The sequence below is a fragment of the Pristiophorus japonicus genome, chromosome 12 (assembly GCF_044704955.1).
Source record: "Pristiophorus japonicus isolate sPriJap1 chromosome 12, sPriJap1.hap1, whole genome shotgun sequence".
NCBI classification, from domain to species: domain Eukaryota; kingdom Metazoa; phylum Chordata; class Chondrichthyes; family Pristiophoridae; genus Pristiophorus; species Pristiophorus japonicus.
Genome location: NC_091988.1, coordinates 187,210,042 through 187,215,504, shown reverse-complemented (window position 1 = coordinate 187,215,504; position 5,463 = coordinate 187,210,042). Strand labels below are relative to the sequence as shown.

Below are 5,463 nucleotides of genomic sequence, written 5' to 3'. Positions count from 1 at the left end.
TCCTCTCGGAATGAGTGATCACAATATGGTTGAATTTGTAATACAGATTGAGGATGAGGAAGTTGTGTCAGAAACGAGCGTACTATGCTTAAACAAAGGGGACTACAGTGGGATGAGGGCAGAGTTGGCTAAAGTAGACTGGAAACAAAGACTAAACGGTGGCACAATTGAGGAACAGTGGAGGACTTTTAAGGAGATCTTTCATAATGCGCAACAAAAATATATTCCAGTGAAAAAGAAGGGCGGCAAGAGAAGAGATAACCAGCCATGGATAACCAAGGAAATAAAGGAAAGTATCAAATCAAAGACCAATGCGTATAAGGTGGCCAAGGTTAGTGGGAAACTAGAGGATTGGGAAGATTTTAAGCAACAGCAAAGAAAGACTAAACAAGCAATAAAGAAAGGGAAGATAGATTACGAAGGTAAACTTGCGCAAAACATAAAAACAGATAGTAAAAGCTTTTACAGATATATAAAACGGAAAAGAGTGACTAAAGTAAATGTTGGTCCCTTAGAAGATGAGAAGGGGGATTTAATAATGGGAAATGTAGAAATGGCTGAGACCTTAAACAATTATTTTGCTTCGTCTTCACAGTGGAAGACACAAAAACCATGCCAAAAATTGCTGGTCATGGGAAGGGAGGACCTTGAGACAATCACTATCACTAGGGGGGTAGTGCTGGACAGACTAATGGATCTCAAGGTAGACAAGCCCCCTGGTCCTGATGAAATGCATCCCAGGGTATTAAAAGAGATGGCGGAAGTTATAGCAGATGCATTAGTTATAATCTACCAAAATTCTCTGGACTCTGGGGAGGTACCATCGGATTGGAAAGCAGCTAATGTAATGCCTCTGTTTAAAAAAGGGGGCAGACAAAAGGCAAGTAACTATAGGCCGGTTAGTTTAACATCTGTAGTGGGGAAAATGCTTAAAGCTATCAATAAGGAAGAAATAGCGCGACATCTAGATAGGAATAGTGCAATCAAGCAGATGCGACATAGATTCATGAAGGGTAATCATGTTTAACTAACTTACTGGAATTCTTTGAGGATATAACGAGCATGGTGGATAGAGGTGTACCGATGGATGTGGTGTATTTAGATTTCCAAAAGGCATTCGATAAGGTGCCACACAAAAGGTTACTGCAGAAGATAAAGGTACGCGGAGTCAGAGGAAATGTATTAGCATGGATCGAGAATTGGCTGGCTAACAGAAAGCAGAGAGTCGGGATAAATGGGTCCTTTTCGGGTTGGAAATCGGTGGTTAGTGGTGTGCCACAGGGATCGGTGCTGGGACCACAACTGTTTACAATATACATAGATGACCTGGAAGAGGGGACAGAGTGTAGTGTAACAAAATTTGCAGATGACACAAAGATTAGTGGGAAAGCGGGTTGTGTAGAGGAAACAGAGAGGCTGCAAAGAGATTTAGAATGGGCTAAGGCTTGGCAGATGGAATACAATGTCGGAAAATGTGAGGTCATCCACCTTGGAAAAAAACCCAGTAAAAGGCAATATTATTTGAATGGGGAGAAATTACAACATGCTGCGGTGCAGAGGAACCTGGGGGTCCTTGTGCATGAAACTCTTTTGAGTAAAAAATCCTTGAGATGCTGCTGTAAGAACTGCTTGCAACCAGAGGCATCAGAAGTTCATTTCAACATCAAGTAGAAATTGACAAATGTGATGGCTGGGAATCGAACCCAGGTCAACTGCTTGGAAGGCAACCAAGCTTACCACTGCACCACCATCACACAACTAAACTGAAGGCTCAACCGGGATTCTCCCATCCAAGTACTAACCAGGCCTGACTCTGCTTAGCTTCCGAGATCAGACGAGATCGGGCGTTTTCAGACTAGTGTGGCCGTTAAAATTGTCACGTCATGACGCAGCAGCCACACACTGCTTCAGGCGGAGAGAGGCAAATAGTACACGCCCCAAATTCAGGGGCTGGCAGCGGTGGGATTCGAACCCACGCCTCCGAAGACATTGGAGCCTAAATCCAGCGCCTTAGACCACTCGGCCACGCTGCATGAATCCCAAAAAGTTAGTTTGCAGGTGCAGCAGGTAATCAGGAAGGCGAATGGAATGTTGGCCTTCATTGCGAGAGGGATGGAGTACAAAAGCAGGGAGATCCTGCTGCAACTGTACAGGGTATTGGTGAGGCCGCACCTGGAGTACTGCATGCGGTTTTGGTCACCTTACTTAAGGAAGGATATACTAGCTTTGGAGTGGGTACAGAGACGATTCACTCGGCTGATTCCGGAGATGAAGGGGTTACCTTATGATGATAGATTGAGTAGACTGGGTCTTTACTCGTTGGAGTTCAGAAGAATGAGGAGTGATCTTATAGAAACATTTAAAATAATGAAAGGGATAGACAAGATAGAGGTAGAGAGGTTGTTTCCACTGGTCGGGGAAACTAGAACTAGGGGGCACAGCCTCAAAATACGGGGGAGCCAATTTAAAACCAAGTTGAGAAGGAATTTCTTCTCCAAGAGGGTTGTGAATCTGTGGAATTCTCTGCCCAGGGAAGCAGTTGAGGCTGGCTCATTGAATGTATTCAAGTCACAGATAGATAAATTTTTAACCAATAAGGTAATTAAGAGTTATGGGGAGCGGGTGGGTAAGTAGAGCTGAGTCCACGGCCAGATCAGCCATGATCTTGTTGAGTGGCGGAGCAGACTCGAGGGGCTAGATGGCCTACTCCTATTCCTGATTCTTATGTTCTTATGTCTGTGCCGAATTGTAGTCATATGCGGTTAACGTGAGTGCCCACCTCTGTATGCGGGCCGACGCATTTGCATTTATGGCCTTATTGTTGGCCAAAAGGGACGGTAGGGGTTTGTGATCTGTCTCCAGCTCAAATTTCTTGCCAAACAGGTACTGGTGCATTTTTTTTTACTGCATATACACATGCAAGCGCTTCCTTTTCCACCATCCTGTAGCCCCTTTCTGCCTGGGACAGACTTCTGGAGGCATAAGCTACTGGCTGTAACTGACCCTTGGCATTAACATGCTGCAACACACACCCGACCCCATAGGACGACGCATTGCACGTTAAAACAAGTTTCTTACATGGGTCATACAGCGTTAACAGATTGTTGGAGCATAACAAATTGCGTGCTCTATCAAAAGCCCTTTACTGGCTGTCCCCCCAGACCCACTCGTAACCTTTGCGTAGGAGCACTTGTAGCGGCTCTAACAGCGTGCTCAATTTGGGAAGAAAGTTAACAAAATAGTTCAGAAGCCCCAGGAACGAACGCAGCTCCGTCGTGTTACGGGGTCTGGGTGTTCTCTGGATCGCTTCCGTTTTGGACGTAGTAGGTCTGATCCCGTCTGCTGCTACCCTCATCCCCAGGAATTCTACCTCTGGAGCTAGGAAGACGCACTTCGCCTTTTTCAGTCGCAGACCTACCCGGTCCAGTCTGCGTAGCACCTCCTCCAGGTTGTGGAGGTGTTCTTCAGTATCGCAACCCGTGATGAGGATGTCGTCCTGAAAAACCACCGTCCCTGGAATCGACTTGAGGAGGCTTTCCATGTTTTGTTGAAAGATCATGGTGGCCGAGCGAATCCCGAACGGACATCTGTTGTACTCAAACAACCCCTTGTGCGTCGTGATGGTGGGCAGTTTCTTCAACTCACTCGCCAGCTCCTGGGTCATGTAAGCTGAGGTCAGATCCAATTTTGAAAAAAGTTTGCCACCGGATAGCGTCGCAAAGAGGTCCTCCGCTCTCGGTAGCGGGTACTGGTCTTGGAGTGACACCCGATTGATGGTGGCCTTGTAATCAGCACATATCCTGACCGACCCATCCACCTTGAGCACCGGCAGAATCAGGCTTGCCCAGTCACTGAATTCGACTGGCGAGATGATGCCTTCCCTCAGCAGGCGGTCCAATTCGCCTTCTATCTTTTCCCACATCACGTACGGCACCGCTCTGGCCTTGTGGTGTACTGGCCTGGCGTCCGGGTTTATGTGAATCACTACCTTGGTCCCCATGAAAGTGCCAATGCCGGGTTGAAATAGTGAGTCAAATTTATCCAGGACCTGTCAGCATGATATTCGCTCCGCAGAAGAAATTGCATTGACATCGCCCCATTTCCAGTTCATGACAGCAAGCCAACTCCTCCCCAGCAGTGCGGGACCGTCCCCCGGGACAATCCAGAGTGGCAACCTGTTCTCCGAATCTTTGTGCGTCACGACTACCGTGGCGCTGCCTAGCACCGGAATGATCTCCTTTGTACATGTCCGTAGCTGTGCGTCAATCGGCGATAATTTTGGCCTCAACTTGTCGAACTGTTTGATACTGATCAGGAACTGGCTGGCCCCTGTGTCTAGCTCCATTGATACTGGGATGCCATTGAGGAGCACTTTCAGCATTATCGGTCCTGGTGTATGAACTGTATATGTGCTCCACATGAACTCGCTGAACTTCAGCTTCCAGCGATTTCCCCCAGTGTCCATTTGGCCTCGTAGGGCTCACATTAGGCCCATCCTCCTCGTACATCAATCTGGCTGCAGGCTTCCTGCACATACGCGCCAAGTGACCGCTGACATTGCAGTTTCTGCAGGTATATTGCTGATACCTGCAAGCTCTTGCTGTGTGTTTGCCTCCACACCTCCAACATGAGCCATTGTTGGAAACAAAAGGTCCATTACCAGTCGATCGTCTTTGACTGTCCCTGTAACTGTCCTTAAATGCACCATTGACAGGTGTTGATGGCCCCATTACTGGCCGCATTGCCCCTTGCGATAGCATGAATCGCCGTTCAGCTAGCCATTGTCTCTGTTGAATTCCCCCTTTGGGTTTGACTACATGCTCGGGCATGTCCGATTGCCCCTGTCTGCCTGGAGAACTGTGTGCCGCATTAACAATGTTGACTCCCTGTCCATTTGCTGCATTTAAACCAAGATTTTTGTCAAACATCATTCTGGTCTCTTCCTCCCCTGAGACAAATGTCTGGGCCATCAAAGCCGCCGTTTACAGGGTCAAGTCTTTGGTCTCAATCAGTTTCCTGAAAACCCCAGCGTGCCTGATGCTCTCAATAAAAAAGTCTCGCAGCAGCTCCGCTCTGCATGCATCTGCGAACTTACATAGGCTCGCCAGTCTCCGGAGATCTGCCACGAAGTCTGGAACGCTTTGCCCTTCTCGCCGCCAGTCCGTGTAAAACCAGTGTCTCGCCATGTGCATGCTGCTCGCCTGTTTAAGGTGTTCCCCGATCAACTTACTGAGCTCTTCAAAAGTCTTGTCCGCCGGCTTCTCTGGCGCTAGAAGGTCCTTCATCAGGGAGTACGTCCTGGATCCACAAACATGAGCCCTGCGTTTGTCGGCCGAATCCTGTCCCAGCCAATCCTTAGTGACGAAACTTTGCTGTAGTCTCTCAATAAAATCATCCCAATCATCACCAACACAGTATCTCTTGTCTGTGCTGCTAGTGGCCATGCTCGTGTGGTTTAAATCC

The 5,463-nt window shown here is 47.8% G+C and overlaps 2 non-coding genes across 2 annotated transcripts; both read right to left on the bottom strand.

The window, feature by feature from the left end:
- Window positions 1-1,682: 1,682 nt before the first annotated feature.
- Window positions 1,683-1,754, bottom strand: trnag-ucc (transfer RNA glycine (anticodon UCC)). The gene has a single exon. It is a non-coding gene; the product is annotated as a tRNA-Gly (tRNA).
- Window positions 1,755-1,951: 197 nt separating this feature from the next.
- trnal-uag (transfer RNA leucine (anticodon UAG)) lies at window positions 1,952-2,033 on the bottom strand. Its single transcript has one exon. It is a non-coding gene; the product is annotated as a tRNA-Leu (tRNA).
- Window positions 2,034-5,463: the final 3,430 nt, after the last annotated feature.